Source organism: Triturus cristatus, chromosome 6 (assembly GCF_964204655.1).
Source record: "Triturus cristatus chromosome 6, aTriCri1.1, whole genome shotgun sequence".
Taxonomy (NCBI): Eukaryota; Metazoa; Chordata; class Amphibia; order Caudata; family Salamandridae; genus Triturus; species Triturus cristatus.
Window position 1 is genome coordinate 756,257,497 of NC_140589.1, and position 16,768 is coordinate 756,274,264.

Consider the following 16,768-nt stretch of genomic DNA (forward strand, 5'->3'; position numbering starts at 1 on the left):
TCTACAGATATTGGCACAGGATTAATGCGTTTGTTCCATCCATGTACCACGCAATCACCCGCTAAGCTCCTTCAATAATGGAAGATGTGCAAACTTGGGGTAGGTGAAATAGAATATATTTATACGTGTAATTTTCATGAGAAATATGGGTTTTACACGAATTATGCCAATTGGTCTCCTCCAGGAAAATTATATGTGAGGTATGTCCATGCATTTAAGAGGCAGGAGAGATCAGTTCGTCCATTCAGTTTCTACCCCACTGCAGCTGGCCACGGCGTGTATCCTGTTTAGAACTTTCATTTTATGCCTTTAGTCAGATGTGTGCGTGGGGAAAGAGAAGACTACATGACAGAGAGCCGGCCTTCTAAATAGACCTACGTATGTTATCGAAAGGGTGCATGGGGATAGTCAGTGGAAGGGATGTGCGGGTAGGTCAGAGGATTGAAAGGGTCTTGGAGCCAGTGGCAGTGAGGCAGGTCATCATTTGAAAGGCTCCTATGACATAATATTGATGGCAAAAATATTCCTTTGGCCCCCGGGTGAGAGGTGATTTGCTGACTGGCTGAAGCCTTCCTTTCCGGTGACTAGCTACCCCCAGAGGAGGGTAAAACACAGTCATTGACAGCTCGGCTTCAACCACAGGATGCCTAAAAAAACAGCTTCCCAACATCAAGGAAACGTCCTTGTAAAACCAAACCCGTCGACTCAAGTCTCACTCATAAACTTAAGGAGTTCAAGGGACATAGTCCCTGACCCGAAGTCATTTTTAAAGTCACCAAAAGCAGGCCTTATCACTCAGTTTTTTCACAAACGTCGTTTTAATGATCAGAATCCCCCCTTCTCGATTGACTTACCAGTAAGGACTAAATCCAGCAATGTCACGACCACCCTCCTAGAGAGATCTCATAATATTCAACCCTCTGCAACATTAGACCAGAGCACCCAAACTGGGAGACACCGGTGCCAATCCTGCACTTGGCCGGGTAATGAATATAAACCAGCAACTGATCTATCCGATTTAACTGGGACCACCTCCGCTCTAATCCTTGGAAAACATGAGCAGGTTGTCCCAGTTCAAATACACTGCCACCAACAAGCAGCTTTGCAGTCCCCCATTTTGATGTCCTCCTTAGAGCCATCAGGACTTGGCTCAATTAAGACTGAAACACCAGCACAACAAGGAAATTGCGGGTTCCTATCACCAATATTTCTACAGAACTTGGAAAGAAAGATACAAAGAACTTTGGAGCTTGCCCCAAAACTCCTCAGAATGGCTAATGATACTCGGCTCTCTTCTTCTCCAATCCAAAGCTTACAAAGCCAAAGCCTACATAGTAGCAGCTTCATAAATGACCCTGGTCCTACCTTAACTGGGAAAACGTACCAATCAACGGCAAGGGCACCACTTTGCAGTCCAATAAAATGGAGCTGCAAATTGATTTGCTATCTACAAGTGCACAACGCTTGGCGGAGTTAAACAATAAGGTGGATTTTATAGAAAACAAGCTTAGTGACACGCAGGCCAATCGACACTGTACTTGTACGTGTGCTGAACTCATCGATAAATGGGCAACACTCCCTAAAATCCTAACAGCCTTGGTAGCCTCACTGAAGGAACAAACAGAAGGAACTACTTGCCAATTAAATAACAGTGGCACTGCATCCACAATAAACAGTGTAGAGCATCAAGCCAATTTGGTTACAATTTCCCAGAGTAATCCTATAATAAAGCTTGACAACCAAGTTTTATCCACATCCACCAAAGATCACATCAGCTCAATAGGCCTCAACTCCAGCCCTGGATCTATATACCTAGCCAAAGAGCTTGAGAGCAACGATCGCACCCACAGAAGAATGGACGTACCTCTCTCAAGAAGGGCCAAAAAAGCTAAGGAAATTAGAGAAAAAAACAAAGGCTATTAACAAAGTTGCCCTCTCCGTGTCAACCTGTAATCAAAAATCACAAGCCGACAATGGGAAAATCCTGAATTTTCCAATCTTCACTAAAAAACACGCTTTGAGTGATGACAAATCTACAGTATCAATTCCATCAGAAGCAAAACAAGCGACTGAAAGACCATTACAGTCAACTCCCCAAATGGGGGATTCACACAGCTTACCAGGTCCGGCAATAAATACTCAACCAGTTCCCCTGCCAAACATCAACATCAAGAAGTAGGAGCACAAAGATCAACTAAGTTCACCCAAGGAACAAGGATCTGACTCTGGAATCTGTGCCCCCAAGGGTCCCCTCCCATCGGTTCCTTTGAGGACCAGTCCGCCAACACAAAATCCCAGGACCAGCTTAGAGACCTGTCAGAGTGACATAGGCACATTCGCCAAACAAAGTACCTTATACACTGGTTTAAACATCCATCAAAAAGCAGAGCAAGTAGGCAATCCAACTAAAGTCTGCAAAAAAATCCTCACGTCTAGATATCTCATCAAAGGCCAACATGACATCTTAATTAGGGGCAATATACTTTGTCTATTCAAACACATTCCAACGCTGTCAGGAACATAATCGGATGAATTAGTCTGGGTTAAATTCCTTAGCCTTACCAGTGACACCCACGGGGAATCAACCTCGATAGGGCTGAGTCGTCACATCAGTGTGGGGTTAACTCCTGAAGAAATATCGCAAATGGCAAACTGGGGCATTGATATTGCTTTTCCCGTCCCATAGAAATATCCGCATGTGTTAGCGGCACCATCACCTACTAAGGAAGTTTACTCAGTCCTAAAGGGGACAGTGTGCAACCCACAAGCGAAAAAATTAGCTGCAGATTCAAGTCTGTACCATACATTCAGGATTACAAGTACCTCTGAACATAAGACGGTGCACACAAGCAGGCCAAGCCATTCCCCTGGGGAGGGCATTAGGTCTCGTCCAGCAGAGCAGCAACTACGACGGCACCTCTAGCATCAAAAACCATGCTCGCCATCTGTTCAGCACCAGAACTCCGGGAAATAACATCCAGCTGTTCATGGTCTTCTGGAATTTAGATGGCTTAAAAAGACTGCTTGAGTAGAGTTTAGTGAGTAACTATTTTCGTAGAAACGACATGTTGTGCCTACAAGAGACCTGGGCCACCGAACCATTAATTCTTTACGGCTTCTACGAATTACATACCACATCTATAAAACGCAACATCTTTGGGAGAGCTTCTGGTGGGCTGTCAATTTACATAAACCAAGCACGCAGACTAGAGACAACTTTTATTGCAACCAACGTCCCAGACATGCAAGCTGTCCTAGTTAGCGGACTGAAAATTAACAATAACCCAATTCGTCTCTTGGTAATCAACTGCCTGTAAACCCTGCCTCCCAGCAAAAGAAACATGCTCTAAAAATACTGACCAAAAACCAAAGGAAATGATGGATGGAGTGTTGAACATGGCAAGCACTCACCCCCAGTCAACTGATCTGAGTTTAATCCATCACCGTTCTTTAGCCCACTCTGCCACCCCAGTTCAGACATGGCCATATGCAAATCAGTCTGACTCTGTGCCTCATTGGAACAGTCCAGCCCGAACTGCCAAGCCATGTCTTCCCTGGACCAGAAACAAGCTTCCTAGGACCGGTTTCTGGCATTTCAGCCGTCTTCAGCCAGGCTTGCTTGAATCCAGTGGCAAAGTGAGCAAGGGACTCACGTCTGAGCATACACTGCCAACTTATGGCGAACAAAGCAAAAACCAAAGGAAATGATGGACGGAGTGTTGAACATTGCAAGCACTAACCCCCAGTCAACTGATCTGGGTTTAATCCATCACCGTTCTTTAGCCCACTCTGCCACCCCAATTCAGACATGGGCATATGGCCATGTCTGAACTGGGGTGGCAGAGTGGGCTAATGAACGGTGATGGATCAAACCCAGATCTGTTGACTGGGTGTGAGTGTTTGATTGGTTCTGATGCTCCGTCCATCACCACCTCCTTTTGTACCGCTTTGTTCGCCATAAGTTGGCAGGGTATGCTCAGACGTGAGTCCCTTGCTCACTTTGCCACTGGATTCAAGCAAGCCTGGCTGAAGACGGCTGAAATACCAGAAACCGGTCCTAGGAAGCTTTTTTCCGGTCCAGGGAAGACATGGCTTGGCAGTTCGGGCTGGACTGTTCCCATGAGGCACAGGGTCAGACTGATTTGCATATGGCCATGTCTGAACTGGGGTGGCAGAGTGGGCTAAAGAATGGTGATGGATCAAACCCAGATCTGTTGACTGGGTGTGAGTGTTTGATTGGTTCTGATGCTCCGTCCATCACCACCTCCTTTTGTACCGCTTTGTTCACCATAAGTTGGCAGGGTATGCTCAGACGTGAGTCCCTTGCTCATTTTGCCACTGGATTCAAGCAAGCCTGGCTGAAGACGGCTGAAATGCCAGAAACCGGTCCTAGGAAGCTTTTTTCCGGTCCAGGGAAGACATGGCTTGGCAGTTCGGGCTGGACTGTTCCCATGAGGCACAGGGTCAGACTGATTTGCATATGGCCATGTCTGAACTGGGGTGGCAGAGTGGGCTAAAGAACGGTGATGGATCAAACCCAGATCTGTTGACTGGGTGTGAGTGTTTGATTGGTTCTGATGCTCCGTCCATCACCACCTCCTATTGTACCGATTTGTTCGCCATAAGTTAGCAGGGTATGCTCAGACATGAGTCCCTTGCTCACTTTGCCACTGGATTCAAGCAAGCCTGGCTGAAGACGGCTGAAATGCCAGAAACCGGTCCTAGGAAGCTTTTTTCCGGTCCAGGGAAGACATGGCTTGGCAGTTCGGGGTGGACTGTTCCCATGAGGCACAGGGTCAGACTGATTTGCATATGGCCATGTCTGAACTGGGGTGGCAGAGTGGGCTAAAAAACGGTGATGGATCAAACCCAGATCTGTTGACTGGGTGTGAGTGTTTGATTGGTTCTGATGCACTGTCCATCACCACCTCCTTTTCTACCGCTTTGTTCGCCATAAGTTGGCAGGGTATGCTCAGACGTGAGTCCCTTGCTCACTTTGCCACTGGATTCAAGCAAGCCTGGCTGAAGATGGCTGAAATACCAGAAACCGGTCCTAGGAAGCTTTTTTCCGGTCCAGGGAAGACATGGCTTTGCAGTTCGAGCTGGACTGTTCCCATGAGGCACAGGGTCAGACTGATTTGCATATGGCCATGTCTGAACTGGGGTGGCATAGTGGGCTAAAGAACGGTGATGGAGCAAACCCAGATCTGTTGACTGGGTGTGAGTGTTTGATTTGTTCTGATGCTCCGTCCATCACCACCTCCTTTTGTACCGCTAAAAATACTGACAACAAAAATGGACCAGCTTATAAATAAATATGTTTCACACCTCCCCATTATCGCTGGTTACCTGAACACTCGGGAGCTATGGAAGTCGAAAGTGCATATCCTACCGCACATTGATGGTGCCTCACTGCAGCAGTTTTTTCTAAATCATAGTCTGGCCTCTGCTCACACCATCAAAACAGCTGCGGATCCTCTCTGGCTCCCACTCCCCACCTTCAGGGATAAGTCTTCAATAGACTATATCTTCATTTCGGATCATCTAGTTCCATACTTTAACAACTTTGAAGTGGACAAAAGGGATGAGAGCGATCACAGGCCTCTGAGGATAACCCTGCAGCTAAATGGGGAATTCACAACACAACTGGAAACACTGGGGGTTTCAACCAGCGAAGAACGCTACGAGGTCCTGAGTAGAATAAAATGGACTATTAAACTTGTCCCCAAACTCCTGGAGTGGGTAACTTACAAAGAATCAAATTCCACAGTCATGAGCATAGTCTCTCCCCAGGTGCACTGGGAAGCACTCCTAGTAGAATTAAAATCAGCCTTAGGGTTATGAACTGGAGGTACCCGAGTGCAGGATACCCACTCTCTGGGAGCCCCGCAATGTATTAAATCAAGAGACCTAATTCACACAAAACGCAGTCTTTCAAGGGTCTTGAAGGCAAGAAGGAAAGGCATCAAAACCCCCAAACTCAGGAAATAACAGCTCTCCGTGCAGTGCACAGGAAGAAAGTCTGGGAAATACGCTCCAAGAAAATCGAGGCAGTATGGGTGAAAATGTTTACCTTCCTTAAAGAAAGGGGACATATCCAACTTTGGAGATATATTAAGCAATTCACTTACACCGGTCAGATAAAAGAAAACGGTGTGGCAGCCTTGGAGTGGGTTAAACATGCAACTCAGCTGTACTCAACCCATCAGAATAGCATTCCAACTTATTCCCATCATCAAAACTACTAACATCACAGTGGCCGAGGTCACTACCCTGATCAAAAAAATGAGGTCAGATGGCACTCCAGGACCCAATGGAGTTCCCGCATCTGTATTCAAAGCTTCGCAGGGATTCTGGGCAGAGCAATTAACAACACTTTTTAAGCATAACTTCGCCACTTCTCCTGTTCCACCGTCGTGGAAAGGCTCAATACTTTCCCCAATTTATAAAAAAGGGGACAGCACAGAACCCGATAATTTCTGGCTTATTGCTTTATTAGATGTTGAAGCAAAAGCATATGCCAGAATACTTTTGAAAGAACTGGAAGCCTGGGCAACAGATAATAACATTCTTCCCTTTTTTCAAACAGGATTTTGAGGAACTTCGATTTCTGATCGCGATCGAATCGGCCCGCCATTTTGTGCTCCGCCACCATTTTATGTTGCCATCACTCAGGCAACAAGGCGAGCAAAGTCTATTCTGCTTTTTCTACAGCCTGGTGTCGGAATACGCTTTCTGCCTCTGTTTGCAAAGCTGGTGTTAGGTCTGGCCGAGTATACTAATCCCTGTCTGACTTTTCTAATCCTTGTCTCAACTATCTGTTGATTCACACCATTCTTTCCTGACTTTATCTTGTCCCCTGGCCTTCACCGTCTTCTGCTAGCATTCTCTCGTTTCACAACTGTCCTCCAACACACACAAACGTATCTCGCCACCTGCAAGTTAGTTATGAGTCTGTTAATGAATTAGCTTGAGGGAGGGGTGACAAACATAGTTGGAAGAGAGGTTTCTTTGAGTCATCTGACACTTTTGTTTTCCAATCTCTCCTATTGGTTCTATCCTGTTTTCCAACTTTCCTTATTGGCTCTTTCTTGTGTGTTCTGGGAGTGCTTTTGGTTAATGCATCTGAACCCTATATAGTATAAAACCCTGTGCGCCACAGAGTGAAGTGGCAGTCTCCTGAGAACCTACTTTGTGTACTTCTAGGATAACTGTACTAGCTACAGCTAATAAATCTGATTTTCTAATGCCGACAGAGTGTCCCGTGTCTCTGTGTAGCTGAGCAGGAGAACTCCGGAGACTAGGGCGTACCCTGCGCCGCCAGGTCCAAAAGGTTCTGGTTCTTCAACTGGCGCCCAACGTGGGGCGGCTTCAGTGGTACCGGTTCTGCCCGAAGGTCGTGAGGAACCCCGCAAGAAAATTCCGGAGGGTTCGCGAGCCACATTAAGCGACCCCTGTATGTCAAAAGTGGTCCGAAGGTCTTTTGCAGCGTGGTTACTCCTTCCTGACGGCTACTGACGACCGCTGCCCTGACTGCCGCCCTGCTTTGGCCCTTCCTTTGATGATGTATGGTAAGGCGAGACGATAGACGGGCCTCTGTTGGTGGGAGAAGACGTCCTCAGTTAAGTATCTTCGTGGGTCGCGCCCACAATTTTTGGTTCTTTGTTTTTCTTTGGTTTTTAGATTTGTCTATTGCAATAAACAAAGCCAAGGGTAAGTGCATTTGTGCTGCGTAAACTGAGTTTTACTCCCTTGAAGTTTGTGAACAGACAGGAAAAATCGCGAGATGCCTGGTCTGACTAAGTTTGGAAGAATTTGTTGTCTTGGTTGTAATAGAGATTCCCGACTTGAGGACTCTTGTCCGATTCCTTCGGTTGGAACTCCCACATATGAGCTCTATTCAAAACATGGTATCGGCCCCATTGCCTTTAACGAGACATGGACCCGATACACAAAGAAAGATGGTGTTCTAAAATGGCCAGAAAATGGTAGCTTTGATCCTGATGTATTAGATAATTTGGAAGCAGTCCTATTCAAAAGAAAAGCCCGGCCGGCAATGTTTGACTCTTTCCGCCTTTGGCGTAAGGAAGGCAAACAGAAAGAAATTAAACAAGCAAAACGAGATAGAAAAGCACAAAGTATGACGATTATACAAGCTGCCCAACAGTTTAAAGATGATGAAATTGATAAAGCAACTGAAATCTCAGAGAGACAGCATTGCATGGCGATAGATAAATGCTATCCGGTGTTGCCTGTTTCCCCCTCTGAAAATAAGAAAGATATAGAAGAAGATCCCCTAATGTCCCACTTATTAAGGTTGCCTCCGCCCTATGCACAAAGTGCCAATGTACCTCAGCCGTTACAGCCTGTTCAGCCGCCAGTGGTACCTCCGCCTGTTCCGGCTCTTCCGCATTTGACTCCTCCAGTATTACCGCCCTTGCCGGTTTTACCATTAACTTTGACTTCTTTGCCCTCATCTCCTGATCTTAGATCTCCTTTGCCTACTGCTCCTCCTGCAATTATCAGTTCTTCTCCTGTCAGTTCTCCTGATACTTTGTCTCCAGTTCTTATGTCTAATTCTCCGTCTGTGCGTAAGCGTCTCACAGACACTGTCACTGGTATTCTATCTCCTTTCTTTGGAGCTTTAAATATGTCTCCGGCTTTTGCTCGAAGACAGTCTCGTAGTCAGTTCCCAGATTTTGAAGAACGAGAGAAGATGGACTCTCTCGCACAAAAATGGATCAAGAAAGGTCCACAATGCAGTGTGCTTGATATTATGCCTACCTTCTCACAATGGAATGCGCCTACGCAAAGATATGTTTTTAATGTAAAGTGCGACACTCTCATTAAAGAATGGGAAGATGTGAGTTCGAGTCCAATCTCACAAGACCTGTTAGATGTTCAGGCTGATTTCGATAAAGGTCTTGTTGTGGGTTCCAAGGTTGAGAAAGCTATAAGGACACTTATTTTCCATAGATCCTTATTGTCCTCTCAGGCTTTCCTTGATTCCGATCCGTCGGCTAGACTGACGTTGAAAAACTATCCCATGAGAGAAGTTCCGCCAGTATGGAAGGAAGAGGTTGCTGCAGTAGGTGCTAATCCACTTATTCCTGCTAATTTTCAGCGTATATGGGTACATGTTCCATGGAAACGATCTGAAGTCTTGGCCCTTAAGCAGACTCTACCAGATCCTCGTAAAAACCCTGCAGGTTATTACAAAGAATTATCACAGACAGTTGATGCTTGCATCATGAACCTAGCAGATATCGACATGTTGATGGGAAATGTAGTCCCACAGACAATATGGGCTAAGATTCGTAAAGAGAATCACGTACAGGAATTAGGTGCTACTTGGGACGTTATAACTACTACAGATAGAGATCAAGTGGGTGGTGCAAAACCCGAAGCTTTGATTTCGGAACTCCCTGATAGAATCATTACATTAATGAAAACTATGATGCCTGCATTGAGAGTTAACTGGGACAAATTAGCAGCATGCAAACAAAAGAAAGCTGAGAGTGTCTCTGACTTCTTCACTCGTTTCGAAGAGACCTTTATCGATCACAGTGGTCAAGATATGGCTACAGAAGGTGGACAGCGATTATTTGTGGACAAATTCGTATTCATTTTGCTTCCCGAGCTGTCACACAAATTGAAAGACTCTGAAAGTTCATGGGCTGTTTCTTCTTCTGCCCAGATATTGGCTACTGCACAATATTATGAAAACCGAGATAAAGAAGAGAAGGAAAAGCAAGAGAAAAAGACGAAGGAATTAAAAACGAAGGTTCTCTTGCAACAATCCTATCCTCCACGTTATGTTCAGCCTCAATTTCAACAGCCTCCGCAGTTTCAGAGGTTGTATCAAAAACCTGAGCCATACATTCCGCGACCTTTGTTAGGACCTAATCAATGTGCCTATTGTAGAGAGGAAGGTCATTTTAAGAATAGTTGTCCGGTTTTATTGCAGCGCAATGGAGCATTATCTGCTCCACGAGGTCGTACTGGCCTCCAGTCAGTAAACAGAGGTAGAGGTCGAGGTGTGTTGACTCAAGAACAGCGTGCCCTTCCATCTCCCAATTCTGTGAACTGTTTTGATCAGCAAAATGTTAGGTCTACTCAGTATTACAATGAAGATTATTATGTTGAAAACGGAAATGAGAGTCTTCATGCTAACTAGGACAGCCATGGACAAAGTAAGGGAGTTGTGTCGATTCCAGTAGATCAGAATGGACCTTATGTTAACGTCACTACACTGGGTGTTTCAGAGCCATTTCTTCTAGATACTGGGGCGATGAGAAGTTCTATCATTCATTCTAAACTCCCTGGGGCACCTTTGTCTGGCTTAATGAATGTTTCTGTAGGATTTTCTGGCGCCCCTGTTCGCAACCCAGTTTCTTTCCCTTTGCCTATTTTAGTTAGCCCTTATGATCTGGAAGCTCCACTTCTGTTGATGAATGGTTGCGGTGAGAATTTGTTGGGTCTAGATCTACTGAAAAGAATGCATGCTACAATATATTGTTCTCCTTCTGGTGTACATCTTACTTTAGGACAGAAATTGATCTTCCCAATGTATTTGTCCAAAGATCAGTTTCCACCTGAATTACTTTCTCTTCCAGCAGCGCTTTGGGCCACGGGTCCGAACGATGTGGGTTGTCTTGAGATTCCACCTTATGTTGTCACCCTCAAGCCTAATGTTGAATTACCCCGCATCCCACAGTATAGAATTTCTGCTGAAGGTGAGAAAGCGCTTTTGGAAATCATTCATGACTTAATTCAGAAGGATGTGGTTGAAGAAACAAGAGGTAACACATGCAATAGCCCTATTCTTCTCAACCACCTGTATATCGTTTCGTAATTGATCTGCGGGAAGTAAACAAAATTGTGGTCCCACAATTTCCTGTTGTTCCAGATATCACTGCTCTGTTGACAATGATACCTTCCACAGCGACTTGGTTCTCTGTTATCGATATAAAGAATGCCTTCTTTAGTATTCCCATTGCAGAAGAGAGTAGGGACATTTTTGGCTTCTCTCTTGGAGGCCGAAGCTTCCGGTTTAAGCGCGCACCTCAAGGCTATTGTGAAAGTCCCTCCATTTACAGCCAAGCTTTAAAATGTCATCTTGATACTTTTCATTTGCCGTCTGGTGCTGCTCTTATCCCATATATGGATGACTTGTTAGTCGCCGCTGATTCAAAAAGATATCTGCAAAGAGGTCACTGTTGCATTATTACGCCATTTGTTTAAACTGAATCACAAGGTTTCACCTTCCAAACTACAATATGTTTGTCGAGAGGTTACCTACTTGGGTCATCTCCTATCAAAGGAGGGACGACGATTGACACCAGAACGAATACAGGCGATTGCGCAAATGTCCGTGCCATCCACACAAAGGGAGGTACGTGCCTTTCTAGGTATTACTTCTTATTGGAGACAGTGGATCCCTAACTTCTCTCTAATAGTCAAACCTTTGTTGGCACTCACATTAATAGATACGCCTCAGCCCCTTCTTTGGACTGATGAGTGCCAAAAGAGTTTCACTGATTTGCGTACCGCTCTGTGTTCCGCTCCTGTACTAGGCACCCCTGATTACACTAAGCCTTTTACGCTCTATGTTCACGAGAAAGAAGGTTGTGCATTATCAGTTCTAAGACAGCAATTTGGAGACAAACAGCAGCCATGTGCCTATTTTTCGGCTACGTTAGATCCTGTAGTTGCCCAGTTGCCTCAAAGCGACAGCCGCAGCAGCAATCTCTATCCAACAGTCTAACTGGATACGAGCTGACGCTGTTGGCTAGTCACGTGCACATCAAACGATTTAATACCCTAAATCCAGCCACTCTGTTGCCCCTTCCAGATGAGGAAAGTGAAGAATTGACCTGAAAGACACACCGTTAGAGAATCCGGATGGAACTCTATGGGTAGATGGTTCTTGTTTTAAAATGCCTAATGGAGATACAGTTTCAGCCTATGCTGTGACTACTCTGCTTACAGTTGTGGAAGCTGCACGCATTAGACACAATTCAGCACAAGCAGCAGAATTGATAGCTTTAACAAAAGCCTGTGTCTTGTCGAAAGGGAAAAGAGTGAACGTATACACTGACAGCCATTATGCTTTTGGCGTAGCGTTCAATTTTGGGCGTCTCTGGAAGGAAAGGGGTTTTCTAAGGTATTTGTAAACTTCTGGCTCCAGTGTGGCAGAATGAAGGTATCCCAAAATGTGCAGACAATGTAGTGAAGCACTGTATTGTTTGTTTAATGTACAACCCGGGAAAGGGAACCCTAACTCCAGCGGGTCACTTTGCTCCTCCGACATATCCATTTGAGGTGTTGCAAATCGATTATATTCACATGGAACGATGCAACAACCTCAAATATGTTCTGGTGGTAGTATGCGCCTTTTCAAGATGGATAGAAGCAGATCCTTTAAAAGACAACACAGCCTTATCCACAGCTAAAGTTCTACTAAAAGAATTTTTCCCCAGGTTTGGTTTGCCGCGCATTGTCTGGAGTGACAATGGGAGCGAATTTGTTGGCCAAGTCATGCAGAAAGTTTGTGCAGGTCTTGGTATCAAGCTCCATGCGGCAAATCATTCCCAGTCAGCGGGTTTAGTAGAATGTTACAACGGAAACTTGAAGGTAAAACTAGCAAAGGTTCAAGCGAGTACAGGACTCAATTGGCCCGATGCTTTGCCGTTAGCCTTGCTATCCACCAGAACTGCAGTACACTCTCGTTTGGGACTTAGCCCTTACGAAGTAGTTTTTGGACATCCAGCTAATGTATGGGGAGTCCCTCGCCCCAAGAAATACTCAGACTTGCCATATCCAATGTTGATCGACTACTTGCATGATCTTACGACTAAATTGCGTGTTCTCCATCAACAGGTTCAGAGTGCTCTGCTGGAGGCCTCCACAGACCCAGGTCATTCCATCCGACCAGGTGACTGGGTCTGTACCACCAAAAATTTCCAGAGGACGAGGAATTTGGAACCCAGATGGCGAGAGCCCCGAATGGTCCTTCTTACCACGAGAACAGCAGTAAAAGTCGAAGGAAAGAAAAATTGGATTCACGGTGTGCATTGTAAGAAAGTGCCTTTGCCTTTGCCCTATGATCAATGGGTACGCAGGGGTATTGGTGACTGTGAAGGTGAAAAAGTTCCATGATTCGTACCCTTCAGTGATGCACACCTGAATGGGACACTGTCTGAGAAAGAGGACGACGACATTTTACAGGAAGCAATACCATCGCATCGTCGATTAGATACAACCAATCCACGAACATTGTTTCAAGATCAAAACATTCCTGGGAAGGAAAGATACGATCTAAGACCTAGACCAAAGAACACTTAAAAGATTTCTCTCTTGTGTAGCATTCTGTCCCGGTTGCAGGGTCACGGTAGGAGTCTGAATCACGACCTGAGTAGTGGCAATAGGCCTGCAGGACTCACAGTGTCATAGGACGGTAAACAATCGTGATTTAGCGATCGAGGAAGATTACCGTGAGCATCCATTAGTAAGATGGAAACTACAGTAGACAAAAGAGAGAGAAAAGAAGAAATAAAGAAAGCATCCTGTAAAATAATGTACAGTCGTTTCAGTATAACTTTGTGTTATTATATTATTGTGTATTGTTCTGGCATTTATAGGTTGGATTATTTAGGCTCTGCAGCCAAAAGTTGTCTCTCCTTCTTCTTTTTCGTCTTCTTCAACTGTCTCTCCACATCTCTTTCATACTCTTCCTCAACATGAACTCATTAGAAGAACTGAATATTATAACAATTCCTTTGTCCAGTTATTACATCAGCATCAGTTAGTGGTCAATACAACTGATTGTTGGGTGTGTGGACTTATGCCACACACCGCAGAGAAAGGAATGCCATATTTAGTTCTCCCGTTTTCTTATGAGGTTTCTGCTTGGGCTTACTTCGTCATCTTCTCCAATGCTTATCAAAGCAAATTCAGATGATCTGTTAGTTCACATGTTAGCGATCTGGATTTTAGTCATAGTTCTTTGATTAAGGGAATGGTAGCTATGGCTAAAATCATGGAAAATAGTAAAATCTCCATTGACGAAAGAAAAGCGTACACTAACTGGAACGTCACCCAATATATGTCCAGTCTTAGTGATAAAGTTGAGAAAAGAAAATCCGCACCAATTTGGACTATACCACATCAGGGCAACTTCTGCTTACAGATAAACGATCACTCTTCTGACACTACACAAAGGAATAACTGCTCCTATACGTACATTTATTCCTCTCAGAATTCGCCTCCTCTAGTGCCGTCTCAGGGCACCTATTTCATTTGCTATAATAGAGCTTATACATGGTTACCAACGGGTTTCTCTGGTACTTGTTATATATCTTTCTTCTTCCCCCTACTTACACCGCTTCTGCAAACCATCATCGAACCAGACACGGCAGAGGGATTATTGATTCAAAGGACACAGCAGGACAAGAGGGAGGAGATTTCCTCAAAGGATTTCTCCCTTTTTGGGGTCCAATGGCCAACAGCAGAAATATAAGGCAACTAGTCCGTGTCGTAGAGACCACAATAGACATCACTGTAGGAGCCTTAAGTAATATCACGGCAGAACTACAGGCGGACCGTCTTATGACATTACAAAATCGAGTTGCCTTAGATTTTGTTCTCGCAGATCGTGGTGGAGTGTGCAAATTGATCGGGTCAAGTTGCTGTATTTTCATACCTAATGACGCTCCGACAGTATACCAAGCTATCTCCAAGTTGCACATAATCTCTGAGTCTATTCACCAGGACGAAGGAGATTGGTCTTTTACGGATTGGTTTTGGGGACTACTGTCCAAATGGGGTTGGAAAGCATTGACATTTCTGGCAATAATTCTGACCATTATTTTCTCCTGTTGCCTTTGTATGCACTGTGGTCCCGCTATCTGTGACCTTTGTGCTACTATATGCATCCCAAAACCCAAACCACAAGTAACAGAAAACATAAGGATGATGTTACAGCAACAGCTCGATGATCTCATGGCTATCAATATTGACTCAGATTAGCATGAGTCTATCTTGCCTGAGTTCTGGCAAAAGGAGGGTCTGAGGAACTTCGATTTCTGATCGTGATCGAATCGACCCGCCATTTTGTGCTCCGCCGCCATTTTATGTTGCCATCACTCAGGCAGCACGGCGAGCAAAGTCTATTCTGCTTTTTCTGCAGCCTGGTGTCGGAATACGCTTTCTGCCTCTGTTTGCAAAGCTGGTGTTAGGTCTGGCCGAGTATACTAATCCCTGTCTGGCTTTTCTAATCCTCGTCTCAACTATCTGTTGATTCACACCATTCTTTCCTGACTTTAATCTTGTCCCCTGACCTTCACCGTCTACTGCTAGCATTCTCTCGTTTCACAACTGCCCTCCAACACACACAAACGTATCTCGCCACCTGCAAGTTAGTTATGAGTCTGTTAATGAATTAGCTTGAGGGAGGGGTGACAAACATAGTTGGAAGAGAGGTTTCTTCGAGTCATCTGACACTTTTGTTTTCCAATCTCTCCTATTGGTTCTATCCTGTTTTCCAGCTTTCCTTATTGGCTCTTTCTTGTGTGTTCTGGGAGTGCTTTTGGTTAATGCATCTGAACCCTATATAGCATAAAACCCTGTGCGCCACAGAGTGAAGTGGCAGTCTCCTGAGAACCTACTTTGTGTACTTCTAGGATAACTGTACTAGCTGCAGCTAATAAATCTGATTTTCTAACGCCAACAGAGTGTCCCGTGTCTCTGTGTAGCTGAGCAGGAGAACTCCGGAGACTAGGGCGTACCCTGCGCCGCCAGGTCCAAAAGGTTCTGGTTCTTCAATTTAGGGCCCAAAGCTCCACCACAGATAACATCTTAGTACTGGACCATCTGTCTAACCGCGCTACCCAGCCATCTCAGTTACCAATTTTCTGCTGTTTTGTGGACTATAGTGCTGCTTTTGATCGGGTCGATCGAGGGAAGCTGTGGGAAAACTGCATTCTTGGGGAATTCCCCAACAGCTGCTAACGGCCATAATTTCTCTATATCAGGGGACCTGGGTTCGTATTAAAATCAGTCAAACTTTAGTCACCGCCAAGGTACCAACTAATAATGGTCTAAAACAAAGGTGCGTACTTTCCCCTATACTTTTTAATCTGTACACAGCTGACCTGGGGAAAGAGCTGGAGGGGGCAAGTCTTCTGCCTCCAAGACTGGGGAATATGCGGATTCAAATACTCCAGTATGCGGACGACATTGTAATAATCGACCACACGAGAACCGGCTTACAGAAGGCCCTAAAAGCTTTGCACAGATACAATCAACAGAATAAACTTCTGGTGACTCAGGAGAAGACCAGGATACTTATATTTTGGAAGTACCTACGAAAGAAGACCATACATTGGCGACTTGGGGCCCTGCAAATCAAAACAAGTATAAGCTACGATTACTTGGGCCTCTGGCTATCGGAAGGGGCAAAATCTACAGCCCACCTGAAACATCTGAGAAGGAAAGTGGCAGGCATCATTTTTTCTTTAAAAAGCCTTAACCAGCGACTTCACAGTCCAACTGCTGAACCCATTCTGAAAGTTCTTAAGGCAAAATGAGTGCCCTCTCTTAATTATGGCCATTTAGTTTTTCCCGGTGCCTTTCATAAGTTACTCGCGAACCATCAAATTTTGGCTTACAAAAAGGTCCAAGCTCTCCCTAGACAGGCCAGGAGAGCAAGAGTAAGGCTGGAGCTGAGCCTCACCAGTCTGGACATTACTTGTTCAGGTGATTTAAT